Here is a 12187-nt window from a genome sequence, read left to right as displayed (position 1 = left end):
TTAAGTTTCCTTATACTATTTTAAACAATGAGGAATCTCATTCTCAGAATGCATTACACTTTTCATTCTACTCTGTATTGGTTACACATTTCAGGGCATAGTTGTGCAATCATTCAAATCTCTGGAAATCTGATGATAATTGACTTTGGTTTCAAAGATATAAGCACTCTCTAGAAGTACAAAAATGCATCACGAGTGTGTTAACATTAGACCAGCTTCTAATATATATATCATTTTATTTTATCACACACAAAACAGATTTCACAACTATTTTCTCAGTTAGTAAATATAAGGTCAAATGCACAATTTGCATACAATGTGACAAAGGAGACTGTTGTTTGCCAGTCCAATAACCAAAGTTCATTTATTGTCTGAAGTTCTACAGGCCTAGTTGACTGACTCAGAAGTATGTGCTTGCTTTACTCGTATGGATGGTAATGGGTTTTGGTACTCTTATTTTTCTTGGAGGAACGAAGAGGGTAAAAGAGTACAGCTCATAATCAAATATATCAAGGGGCAAATATTATAACATGATCATGCATTGTGATGCAGTGAAAAATACAATCTCCAGGTGATACAACAACAGAACAGAAATGCCAAAATATTGCTCCATATTATGGTCATGGATTCATACCTACCATAATTCAGTTCCATTTCTAAGGCTGACAATAACATGGAATAATGTGGGAATGAAAAGGTCAGTGAGAGGCACAAGCAGGGGTGAAAAAAAACAGAAGCCAGGTACTGAAATAGCAGCAAAACAAGCAAATAGCACTGGAACTTTTGGTGGAAGTATTGCTTTATAAGTTGATTACTACCAATTCTGCCTCATTAATTGTTTCCTGTGAACTGTATTTCAATGCATGTGGAACTTCATTATATTGTATCAAGTCACTAACACTTCATTTTTGCTAAAAACAATTTTGTATTTCAATATGGTAAGAAAATACAATAACAAAAGCACCTTTTCAAATTAAATTGTTGTTAATGTTTTATAAAACAAGGTATTCAAAGGAGATTCTTGTTAATTATTTACAACACAGGACATCACCTAAAATGGATTCAAGCACAATTTGCTCCCATTCCACTAACCTCAAGCAACTCATCACTGTCTTGTATACTTAATAACTCCAGCTGTCTTTGTCAGCCAGTTTTAACAAATTTGTATCCCCCCTTTCTTCCCCCATCAACTTCTTTCTCCTTACCACTCACTCCATCCCCTAATTGTCCCATCACTTTTCCCATCCTGTTCATCCCAAACATATGCAATCCATCTCCCCCTTTTTTGAAAATACTTTTCCTGCATGTACTGTAAATACAAAATGTTGAAAATTAGTCTAAGTTTACATTACATATGCTAATCAGCTTGTTTGCTATAATTATCTTATTTTCTAGTAATGGTTACTATGCTTACAAATTTATAATACTGTTTTTTTCTAAGTGATGTGATATTTCTTATCTATTGAATTAAATATTAACACTGTCACACTGCCAGCCCAGCTATCAAGAATTTTGTAAATAATTATATGTCATTTGTGAATTTTAATATGATTTACATAGAAATGTAACAAAAGGAAATAGTGCCAGGAATTTTGTAAGTGGTTGTGTGTCATTTGTGAATATCAACCTGTATGTCATATTATACAGACTTGTGCTGAAGAGATGTTTTATAAAATATTGAGCAGAGGTGTATATACACTATTGTAATTGTTTGGATATATATTTTTAACAGGGGAGACAAACACATGATATTAACTTGCAAAACTTAAAAATAGGTGAGATTGAAATTCTTTATTGATGGGATATAAACAAGAGATTGCATCATTCAGTTTCAGTAAACAGGAGACAGGATGTCTAGACTAGGATATTCTCTGTGTTGTTTTGTTTTATTGTTTTATGTCTCCTAGCAGTTGCAAACATCTGGAGGCTATGTATTTTCACAGAAAGATGCCAAATTCTGTTAGTTTTTAATAATGGGAGTTTAGCCTGGGAACTGAAGTAAGGTGATGAAAAATTATGTCATGCTGCAAGTATCCAAGCAGCAATGTTTGAGATATTAATTTAAGAACTCTCTGAGAGAGATAAAAAGAGTGCATTTTGTATTTTGTCTTTCACCTATCAAGAACATCCAATTACAACTTCACCTTGCATGCTGTTCTGTAAGTAAGTGTTTAGGGCATAGTTAAATATAGCTTAGATGTTTTCTTTATTTATTTGAGACTATCCTGCAGTGTTTTTTAAATATTTCCTGTGATTTAGAACTCTGATGTAACTGATTACTTACTGAGTATTGTCTTGTTCTTTTATTATTTATTATTAAACATATTTAACCCTTTCAATTTTGGTTGGTCTGTTTAGAGATATTTAAGATCCTTGAGTACTTGCATATCTATTTGGTGACACTGTACAGGCCACTCCTAATAGCTTGGTGCTTGGTCAAACTACCATTTGGATTAATAGTAACATTACACAGTAAGATTGGCCACCCTTTGTTAAGGGCCTTAAAGTAGCAGATAAAGAGTGGCTGGTGGCAGTCAGAACTACCATATAGTCTGGGCAGAAGGGGGCATAGCTAGTAAACCTGTGCCAGCCTTCCCTAGGTGTGTGTGTTTGTATATAAATCAAATCTCAAAGTGTGTGTGTGTGTGTGTGTGTGTGTGTGTGTGTGTGTGTGTGTGTGTGTGTGTGTGTGTGTGTGTGTCAGCTGCTTGGGCAGGGACACAAAGCACTGGTTGGACAGACAGGGTACTGAAGGTTTGTTTGCTCTTAAGGCAAACTGCATTTTACTGTGTTTGCACTTGTCATCCTCCCAGGGTGTACATTCCCCACTATTGCCAGTGGTGAGGATTGAGGTTCCTTGATTACTGGGCCAGTGTTGGGACATCACAAGCACCACAAAGGACATAAAGAAGAATTGATTCATCTTCAGTCTGAGAAATATACAAGAAAAAGCAAAGCCTCATGGTGGAATTACAAAACAAATATACATGGGGAGATTCATAAAATTACCAACCAAAGGGTCTGAATTCATAGACAGGTGTACCACATTGCTTTTGCTGTCTATTCATTCAGAGAGGGTATTCAATGTGGACACTTCATAGTAACCTTTATTAATTCCGGTGATTGTGTGAAAAAAGAAGAGGTACTAAACAGCTTTTAATAACAATTCAAAGCCTAAAAATGATAGGGCTTAAAAATATTACAAAAGTTTAGGCAGCACATGCTTCCTGAAAAAAGTACATCCGACACTAAACGTTAAAGCAACAAATGAAACTGAGAGTGTAAACAGACTAAAATAAAGCATGATAACATATTTAAGAGATAGTATGCAACTTAACATTGGAGGCTTTGATCTCCATATCCTAAACACATAGATAGATAGCTAGATAGCTAGATAGATAGCTACATACACACACACACACACACACACACACACACACACACACACACACACACACACACACACACACACACACACACACACACACACACACACACACACACACTCACAAACACACACACACATACACACACACACACACTCTTCACATACATATAAACACACATATATATTGATTTATTGTTATATGCATTTCATAGTTTCATATGCAAGTAATAGTCTAGCTGCCCTTGTGAATACATATGCATATAATAGTCTAGCTGCCCTTGTGAACAATTTTAAGTCTAGTCACTTTCTCATTTTTGTGTTCAAAATAACCTATCCCATTTGGTTATAGAATGGCCTTAGCCATCCCATGGTCAATAATTATGAATCACCCCTAATGAGAATAACTGGGATCATATCATAGATACTTTGAGGGGACCCATTAATGGGATAAAGTGTTTCACAGCAGTGGTATCCTATGTGAAATATGCCTGTCCCTCCAAACCATTCTTGATGTTGTAGAAGAGGCTTAGATCCCTAAATTGAATACTTCTGATGTCATGTAACTTGCTGATGTGCAGTAAATCCATCAGTAATGGGTCAGAGGATGTCTTGTATGCCACACAGAGGTCAGATGTTAGCATTCTCTTGCATACTGAGTATAGTGACTGAGCTTTAAGTTAATTCATGTAGGATATGTTGTTTAGGCCTTGTATCCTTTTAGTAAGGCATCTCTGTGGGTGTTGTTGCATGTGTCTGGAGAGATATATGACAAAGGAGGCATTATACTCAAAGATTGTCCTTTGATAATGTAAGGTATTGCTAGCTATGTCAGGAGAAGTAGGGCTGTGGATGTGTAACATATGCCAGCACAGCTAGCTGCAATTTAGTAAAGAATTGTATGTCATTTGAACATCAAACTTATTTGTACAGACGGTTGTGTTGAAAATGTATTTGTGAAGTTGCTTGTGTTAAAAAGGTATCAACAGTGTGTCCTGCTGGGCAGATGAAGAAATATGCATGTAGTATTGTAACTTTTGATATGTATATATTATAACAAAAAATACGGGAAGAGAATGGGTTAATCACAATCCAGCTGCATCTAACTTTGAAAAATGTTCTGAAATTAAATTACCTAGCTTAGGCCATAAATATTGTATCTTAGAGGTCTCAGATTGCGGCCAAAGACAAAACAGGATATACTAGAAAGCTTTTTGTATTGCCTTTAGGGTTAACTAACCACTACTCTGGAGCTTTGAAATTGTTTTATGACTTCCAAGATCAAAAACAAATCTTAGCAAGCTCAATGTGTATCTATTATTGACACATATGTGCTAAATCCTGGACAGGGGGTATAGCATGGGAACCAGAAGAAAGATGACCAGATGTACATGATGTCATTCTGTAATCCATCACTAAATGTTTTAATACTAAGTAAGACTGAAGTCTCAGGGCAGTCTGTTTTGGGAACATGACAAGGAAGGACTCCTCACCTGCTTCATCTGTACTTACTCTAATAAGTGAATCAGGGAATAGTAATTCCTTAGATCAGTCAGGAAAATATAGTTAGATTAGATAAGTATTGTTTTTCTGTATCTGTATGAATCTATTCCTCTGTGTTATTTTAATATTTCCAGTGAATGAAACTCTGGTGTTTATTGTAAATAGATATTTAGTATTTTCGTGTTCTTTTATTATTTATTATTAAATATATTCATGTGACTGAAACTCTGATATTTATTGTAAATATATATTTTGTATGTTCATGTTCTTTCATTATTTATAATTAAATATATTTATTTTTTTCATTGTGGCTGGTTCTTTAGAGAATATTTTCACCTTTGAGAGTACTATATCTGTTTGGTGACTCTGTGACCACTCCTGAAAGCCTTACTGAATTGGTCCAAAAAATTACCAGTTGTATTAATATTAATTTCACTCAGTTTAATTGGGAACCCTTGTAAGACCCTTAAAATAGCTGGCTTTGGTGTGTCTGGTGGCAGTGTACCTACCTTATAGTCTGGGCAGAAGAGGGCATAGCTAGTAAAGTTATCCCAGTCTTTCCCCAGTGTGTGTGTGTGTGTGTGTGTGTGTGTGTGTGTGTGTGTGTGTGTGTGTGTGTGTGTGTGTGTGTGTAAATCAAATCTCCAAAAGTGTGTATGTGTCAGCTGCTTGGAGCAGGGACATGAAGCACTGGTTTCACACAGAGACTGCTGGAGGACTTGGACTGAACACTTGGCTGAAGACTCAACTCTACAGCTTTGCCAGTGGGGAGTCTTACTGGAGACCTGGAGGAAGACAGACATAGAGACATCTGGACCCCAGAGTGAGTGTTCCATGTGTTCTCTTAAGAGAAACTGTGCTTAATGCAGAGGGCTGCATCTGGAAATACTGGGTGCACCCATTTTTGTTCCAAGTGAACGTCACTGTCCAGTGTCAGTGGTGATGATTCAAGCTCCTTGATTACTGGCCCAGAGTGGGGATGTCACATGATCTAATGAGGGCTGAATAAAGGGGGACAATGAAATTCCTAGATCTATATACAATCACTGTGTTTACAAGCTGTAAATATGCCGTAATCTTATTTATAATTTCATTGGATGCCAAAGCACTAGTTCTTTACTTAGTGGTATAATTGGTTGAATTATAGAATAGTCGAAGTTCATTAGATTATCTGTTACCTAATTGGAGGCCTTTTCCTCATAAATCATGTCTCTGCAACTGTGAAGTTAGTATATTTAAGTTCCAAGAGTGTTGGGCAGATACCACATCAGGGGAGTGGTAGGAATACCCCTCCCCAGGTAAAAGTTGTTTTTTTTTGCTTTTCTTTTGTTAATCACAAATGTAACCTATTGGTTTACATTCATGATTACTTTTTTTCAATGATTTTAGTGGTGATTAAAGATAACTGCTGCAGAGTTTCTTGGATTTTTTTCTTTTGCAAGCACACTTAATGGTGATTATTCATTATAAACATATCTATATATAAAATTGTCAAGGTTAATGAACTAACAACAAAGTTAACATTCATTTTAACTAGTTCAGCTTCCCTGGTTACCTAGTAATACTTTTTTTTTGTAAAATTAGATAAACTTCAAGTTGTAAAGTTTGTGACATTATTACATCAGCAAACACAGTGATGATCCTGTCTCTTTATTTGTTCATCTTTAGTGTCACTAAAACTACAATTGTTTGTCATTTCATATAACAGTTTCACAAATGTTTCTATCTGGGAAAATATACTTTGTCATATATTATATATATTTTTTTTGGCACAAATCTTGACTGAATTACTAATTAATGACACATGGAACTCTCTGCCTCTTGGTAAAAGTACAGAAGCTGTATATTGCCAAAACTTCTAAGACCATAGCATACATAAGAGTGCCTACCTGGAATTCATGTAATTCCTTTTCTAATTTCATTGCAATGGGAAATTGTACAAATGTTCCTCTCCAGGCAACACAACAAAATCATTTCAAGATGTCATGCAGCTGTTGTGCTTTAAACTTCATCATAGTAGAAGAAATTATGTATTTTAACAATAAACATTTTAAATAAACAAAAAGTGGATTTTGCAAACAGATATTGTTGTATTCAGTAATGGCAACTATTGCAGAGTGTTTTTGATTACTCTGCATAGTGTGGCATGGTTTTGTAACCAGTGAAAGCTTTTCCTGTATTATTTCATCTAGAAGATCGTGTTTCTGATATCATGTCTGATGGTGTAATTAAGTATAAAATGTTTTAGTGAAGATTTTCTCAGAAATTTCTGGATTAAGCATATCTTTCAGTAAACTAGTAACTTTATTACAGATGACACTGCAGTATACATAAACAACATTAACAGATCAGCATCTCACACTTCACTAACCAACAGTTCAATAGTTGCAATGAACTGTGGTACAATTATTTTCTTAAAAGTGTAACAAGATGCATGTGCAGTAAAAGAGCACTATTATTATTTAAATGCATACAATACATACATGTATGTAGCAGTTTCAATCCACTTTCCATTTCACACGTTACAAAGGTACTGTATTTCACAAGATCCTGAAAACACACTTCAAACAAGCTGCTTTTCGGATGAAAGAAGCATGAAATATTTAAGGTAAATGGCCTGTTTGTCTTGCTACATTTAATAAAGCCTAGACATTCAAGTACAGACAATGAAATTACTGAATCAGCTGAAGATTAACTGATGTCTGATGGAGACAACAGATTCTGTATTTGTGTGCATTCCCCTTTCTAGGTGTACTCTTGAAGCTGAGGTATTATGTAGAATGGAAGTGGACCTGGTCTGGAGTCATTTAAGCAGATTCTTAAATAGTCCTTCAGTCATTTACTAAACAGTTTGAAAACTGAACAGGTATAGCAATAAGGTATACAGTGACAAGTAAATGCTGGGATGTACAGCATGACAGATGAGACTGAGCTTACATGAGCAGGATGCATTCATTGAATCACAGAGCTTATGTCGTACCTAAGACCATATAACAGTATAAAAAAGTAATGACGTGTCTGGTGCAAAAGTGGGTGGGAAATTAAGAACATGGCTGACCATCAAAACCTCAGAGCTATGTAGCTTCTATAGCAGTAATACAAGTTATCTTTCTTACTGCCTCACAGAAAGTAAGATATTTGCTTTATTTATGAGAAAAACATTTTTGATAGGGTCTGTGGTGTGATAGGAAGGAATCAATTTCCTGTAAATGAGTACTGTGGTCTTTATGTTGCTAAGCAGGAAATGAGCTAAAATTATTTTAAAGGGTACACTCAAGGGAGCAGAATACAAAATGTGATAAGAGCTAGTTGCTTTATATTTCTTTTACTAGTAAATGCTTTTAAAATATTTTGTCATATTACAGTTCCTCCACCTAATGTTTCAGAATTGCTGTAGCATATGTAATTCATCTTGGAGGAGATTTTTACATACAAAATGTGTTATTTAAGTATTTAATGATACCTACACAGATACACAAACATACATGCATGGGAGCTCACACATACACACACACACACACACACACACACACACACACACACACACACACACGCACACACGTGCACACACGCGCATGCACGCACTCACACACACACACACACACACACACACACACACACACACACACACACACACACACACACACACACACCCCTGCATGCTCAAGCATGCACACACAAGCACACACCCATCCTCAGATGCAGGTACACACAGGCAGCTTGTTTTGCTGCATTTAATAAACAGTAAAAAATCAAGTCTGATAATTAGACAACTGAATCAACTGAAGATTAACTGATGACTGATGGAGGCAACAAATTCTTTATCTCTGTGTATTACCATTTAAAGGGGCACCACAGAAACTGAGATAATATAAGAAATGGAAGAGGACTTGGTTTGAAGTTTCTTAAACAGATATCTTGACATTCTTTTCTCTCAAATACTAAATATTTTAAAAATTGAGCAGGCGTAGTGCTAAGTTAAACAGTAACAAGTAAGTGCTGGGAGTATAGCATGAAACACGAAATTGAGCCAACATGAGCAGGATACCCATGTTGAATCACAAAGGCTATATCTACCTAAGACCATATAACAGTTGAACAAGTTAAGGAAGATAGAATCTGGTGCAAAAGTGGGTGGGTGGGGAGGGGGGATGAAGAGCATGACTGTCAAAAACGCTGAGCTGTTCGGCTCCTCTAGGAGTAATATGTTATCTTTCTAAATGCAGTACAGCAGGTAAAACATTTACTTTTCTTGTGAGCTGAAATATTTCTTTGCTAGGGTCTGTGGTATGACAGGTAGGAATCAGCTTCCTGTAAATGTGTACTGTGGTCTTTCTGCTGCTAAGCAGGAAGTGTGTTGTAATGAAAAAGATTACATTTTTAAAGGGTACAGTGAATTGCATATAGTTACCATCCATTTTATTCCTTAAAATGTGTTGCGTCCACATCAGCCATGTCCTAAAGTTTTGTTTTTCCTAATGATGCTATATTTAAATAATTTGTTTTTGAGTTGTTATAGTTTGCAACAATTAATACAGCAGTGCTCTCTAATTTACATCTATGGCTACTTTCTTGTCTGACATGCTGCTGTCTCATGTTTATATGTTTCTTCACATTTTTTTTGATATTGACAAAGCACTTCTTATCTGATGGTATTTAGTGGCTTCTGCTATGGAGTAAGTTTATTATATGAGTTTAGACTGCTAAACCTTGTACTTTTTTTCAAAAATGCATATTCTGCAGAAGTAGCACATAAAAGAAAAAATGAAGTAGTCTTTTATATCCCTGCAAAATGAAGCAAAACAGCATTTTGCATAGCACAGAAATTCAGGGCTTAGAAGTGCAAGCAAGTTTCACTGCAAAGCCTTGTCTTGAGACTTCCAGTTTCTGTTTGCATACTGTGAAGTTATGGGAAGTCACTTTACCAGATCAATGCTCAAGAGACATATACATGCGTAGATACTTGTGCCCAAGGCATCTGCCTTGAAGAAATTAAGACAGCACACAAGTTTATGTTTATGATCTGATGAGCTGGTACATACAATTCTATAATCAGCAGCAGAAAAACAGCAGTGTTTAAGTTATTGTGTTTTATTTTTTGAACAAATAGCTAAACAAGCAACAATGCCCCTCACATTAAAGGGCACTATTGCATTTATAAAATGGGATATATGCTAATTGTTTTATATATATATTTTATTATTAGTATGTACTTTTTATGTATTTCCTGTAAACATTATTAGCTCCATGCAGTTTATTCCATTTATACATTCATGATCATGCCGCATGCATGTTACACTGTTTCTCATCAGCAGATGGCTTCTTCCTTTCCTACCCTATCCATACTCTCCCCTTGGTTTCCCTTTGCGTTTTTCCTATCATTCTTCCTGGCATGATTTTATCCATTTCTTTTTCATTTTCCCTCATCTGCTTTTCTCACTCTAGTCAGTTTTTGTCATTTTCTTCCCATGTCCAGGATCCTATTATGTGATTTATGCTTCTGTACTGGTTTGATTGATGGTGACTTTAACTTTGGTATTTTGCAGCCTGATAATGTTCATTTCTCTCTTTCTTTCCAGATGATGTCCTTTTTCTTTATATGCCATATATAGAATTCACAAGTATTCTGTTTCCTTTTGAACTATGTATCCCCAAATCTTTTGTGCCCGCTTCCAAACTTCTTGTTTCCTCCCACAGTCCAAGAACATGCATCATTCTTGTCTCTTCCTTCTCAGTATCCCAACTATCCTCCTTTCTGTCTTCCTTTCCTATATTCATGGGGGTTCAAAACCATTGGCATAGTAATTGCAGGCTTTAATTTCCTGCTGTGTGTACTTTCTGCATCTGCCTCATTAACTGAATTGTCTTCTGCTGGTATTTTACAACTGACGTCCATATTTCCTCCCTTTCCTGATTCTTTTTAATTCTTTCTTCTGTGATCTTGTCCCTTCTTTTCCCTTGTTCTTTATAGATCTATTTGAATCTTTACCTCCCTAACTCCGTCCATTTCCTCCATGGTGCAATTTTCTCTCATTCTTCCCTCCCTTTCTGCCTGTTACTGATAGAACCCACACTGTAAAAGTAGCCGACTCCAAATCCAGCTCCAGACAAGTGACAAGTGGAGTACCTCAGGGTTCATTCCTGGGACCGCTCTTGTTTGGCATCTACTTCTCTGAAGTACAGGACAACACAAAGGGACTCTGGATAACAAAGTTTGCAGATGACTGCAAACTGGGAGCCATTATTGAATCCCCAAATGATATGGATACTCTACAAAAGGGCCTTACAGAAACAGATGCTTGGTGCCAGAGCCATGGGCTCAAGCTCAATGCCAAGAAATGTATAGTTATCCCCTTTGGGAAAAAACATGTATCCGTGAATTACCATATAGGTGGCAGTACACTAAACACCGAAAGTTTGATAAGAGACTTAGGGACACAGGTGGACAGTGGCCTCACCTTCGATAACCACATTGCCACAACAGTCAGGAAATCCTTCTATGTGGCACACCTCATCACTAAGGGCTTTTCATCCAGAAAAAAGGAGGTCATTGTCCCACTGTACTCATCCCTCATTAGACCCATTATAGAATACAATGCCCCATTTGGTATATACCTCTCAAGACATCTGCAACAACTGAAAAGGCCACAGAAATACCTCACTAAAAGAATCACAGGCCTAAAGAAGATGCCCTACGCTGACCGCCTTAAAAAACTCCAACTATACTCTGTCGCATATCGTTTACTCAGAGGCGATCTTTGCTTAACATACAAGGCCATGTCAAACCCAGAGCTGTTGGACATGCTACACTTAAAGAAATCCCAATCCCTCAGAGCCACACACTCCAGGGATCTAAACCTTGTCATTACAATAAACAAAACATGCTGGAGGGATAGGTTCCTGACCCAGAGACTCCCCAGACTCTGGAATAGATTGCCCATACATGTCAAGCAGAGTGCCTCTTGGGTCCTCTTCAAAAGGAACCTTGACGATTGGATGGGAGGAAGGAAATTCAGCCCGGGGATCATATCAGTCGCCCTGCTAGACAGGTGTCCAGGGAAGTAAATAGTGTGGAAAGAAATAGCCAGGGAATTGTTATGGCTAGGCTTGTATAGGCCCTAGGGCTGATAGCCTAGTACCAACCTATGAACCTATGAACCTATGTTCTTTTGACCTGTTACCCTCACTGTATTCTTTTACCAGAACTCTCCTTGTATCAATCAGTTGAACAATTTGGCCTATACCATTCTGTGTTTCTGTATTTCTGTATTAACTCTTCCATTGTTTTAACATTTTCAA

The 12187-nt window shown here is 36.6% G+C and overlaps 1 protein-coding gene across 1 annotated transcript in view; it reads right to left on the bottom strand.

The window, feature by feature from the left end:
* The window catches only part of PTPN22 (protein tyrosine phosphatase non-receptor type 22), a 195578-nt gene that overhangs the window by 152567 nt on the left and 30824 nt on the right, over window positions 1-12187 (bottom strand). The window lies entirely within an intron of this gene.

The sequence above is a fragment of the Protopterus annectens genome, chromosome 7.part0 (genome assembly GCF_019279795.1).
Source record: "Protopterus annectens isolate FY-2018-M chromosome 7.part0, PAN1.0, whole genome shotgun sequence".
NCBI classification, from domain to species: domain Eukaryota; kingdom Metazoa; phylum Chordata; order Ceratodontiformes; family Protopteridae; genus Protopterus; species Protopterus annectens.
The sequence above is the reverse complement of the archived record's forward strand: the minus strand, read 5'-3'. Positions and strand labels throughout refer to the sequence as shown.